We start from the raw sequence: 2,500 nt of genomic DNA, 5'->3' as shown, positions 1-2,500 counted from the left end.
CTATAAATGGCCGAGATTGTGCTGGAATATGACAGCCCAATCGTTCTTTCCTACCTGAGCACATCATTGACATTGCTCCATTTTTCTAGGAGTTATAGGAAAAGCTGGCAGCAGATTCAGCTGATAGAAGATGAAAAAGCTTATTAAATGTAAAAAATAAAAATTGTCGGGTTAATATTTAGCTGACAAAATTCAAAATCTGTGTTTATTTCTTCAATGAAAAATACTTAAATATAATAATAATGATCTGCTAGTACGAAGACTATAGTGTGATTGAATACACAATAAATGCAGAATAATGTAGATAAAAAAGATGCAGCAGTGGCTGAATATTGGATAACCTTGGTTTCAATATTTTTTGTGATTGTACGATGAATTCCCCAGTGTATTAAATTGTGCTTTGGGTGTATTTGGGTAAATGATGATATTTTTATATGGGTTATATGTTTGCTGGATAGGGGCAGGCAATGATATGTTCTATAGAGAGTCACACTGCCCAGACTCCAATGAGCCAGATGACTGCGACAAGGGCTGCTGGAAAAAAAGCTTTGCCCCCCTATGAAGGTGTGAGAAATGGGCCCCAGTGCCAGCAGTTCTCACACCTTCTACAACAATCCACTCATCCTCCTAGGACAGGCTTTGGATATTCATAGCCAAGCGATGAAAGGAAGAAAGATATTTCTCAATTAGCACATCCTGTATAAAGAAAGAAAAAAAATGTACAGGAAAATATATCATTAATTCATGCTTGGTGCTTAACAACGTCCAGCCTGCCCAACTAATGAAGCCTGGGACAATACGTGAGAAAAAGAAGCTGCTTTATTATGTGCAAAGAGCTGATGAAGGCTGAAAAGGAAATGGGGGCTCCCCAGGTTGTTAGCCTGATCTGCTCCATCCTGCACCCTTGTGACTTTCATCTGAGCCCTTCATATTGACTTTCCACCAGTAATGACATTAGCGGCTATACATGCAGCCATCAACACATTGCTGAGCGCTTGTTAATTGCCAAAAAAAAACAACGAGCAGAGGCTAGATCTTGTGAACAGCATGAGGCTCAGGGCATATGGGTTCATTTATCGCTTATAATATAATTGACTGCTTTTTTTCTTTTAAAGCATCTAAATAAAATTTAAAAATCTTTATATTTTATTGCTACATTTTTTATGATCTGGTCTTATTGCAGAAAATGTCTACATAATCACAATGTATCTTTTTAAAATGTATACATTGTGATTAGCATGTAAGCATCTAAATTAAAAAAAAAAAAATCTTTATATTTTATTGCTGCATTTTTTATGATCCGGTCTTATTGTAGAAAATATCTACATAATCACAATGTATCGCTTTTTAAAATGTATACATTTTGATTAGCATGTAAGCCTCTAAATTAAAAAAAAAAAATCTTTATATTTTATTGCTGCATGTTTTTATGATCCGGTCTTATTACAGAAAGTGTCAACATAATCACAATGCATCTTTTTAAAATGTATACATTGTGATTAGCATGTAAGCTTCTACATGCTGAAAATGTCTACATAATCACAATGTATCTTTTTTTTTCTTTTAAATGTATACATTGTGTTAAAAAAATTCAGTAGAAAATAATATACAAATAAATCCTGTATTTGAGAATGGAAGGATTTGCTGTTCCTGTATCTATAGCGTTAAATGCAGTATGTGGGAATTAGAGTTTTATAAAATATATATACATATATATATTTGGGGTAAGTATAGGAATAAATTATGTGCGAATATTTTAATTCCTTTACTGAGATTTTATAAAATAAAAGTGTTCACTGAGGATGCACATTGATGGAATCTGGTGTAACTGGTGAATGGATGGCAGATTAATGGAACCGGGTCCATTCAATGTTGATATTCACTGTACATGCTGGTTTCCCCTATGTATGCAGCATTAATGTGTTCTATTGATCTTTCGTGTTAGTTATTAGCATCTTTAATGGATGTGTGGCACAAATGTACAGGAAACAGTTTTCACTCTTTGCACATAGCAAGACCTTCAGTAATGACTGTGATTGTTATATTCACCACAACCCACACAAAGATCATGTATGAGTATTCAAGGCTGTCAGGATGTGGGATAATTTCCTATCATGTAAAAGAAAGAAGAAAAAAAAAGGATAGTAAGTCTCTGTTCCTGGATACCCCATAGTTGGCATAGATCTCAAATGCCAATATGGTTCTTTTAGCTGCAAAGTGTGTGTCGGAGAATCTTGCAGTCTGGATATGCAGTGACTTATGTTTAACCTGGTTGTTTCAAATGGCCATTAGTAGAAAAAAAAAAAAAAAAAAAAAAAAAAAACTCCCATCCTTTTCTATGTGATAATGGCTGAAATTGGGTGTACTATTTATTTTCGATCTACTTGCACGCATGCGCAGTGCTGACGTGGTGCTTTTTGTGTAAGAAATCATTGCACTGGTAATCCTCCATCATGATGTATGAGCATTTGGTGTTTATCTAGATTGTTTGTTTGTGTTG

At 34.4% G+C, this 2,500-nt stretch overlaps 1 protein-coding gene across 2 annotated transcripts in view; it reads left to right on the top strand.

Annotated features, from left to right (window-relative positions):
* The window catches only part of NRN1 (neuritin 1), a 12,241-nt gene that overhangs the window by 2,813 nt on the left and 6,928 nt on the right, over positions 1-2,500 (top strand). The gene's annotated exons all lie outside the window — the stretch shown is intronic.

Source organism: Lithobates pipiens, unplaced genomic scaffold, assembly GCF_037356315.1.
Source record: "Lithobates pipiens isolate NorthernLeopardFrog02 unplaced genomic scaffold, aLitPip1_a1.2 Scaffold_19, whole genome shotgun sequence".
Lineage (NCBI taxonomy): Eukaryota > Metazoa > Chordata > Amphibia > Anura > Ranidae > Lithobates > Lithobates pipiens.
This window is presented reverse-complemented; position numbering and strand designations above follow the sequence as displayed.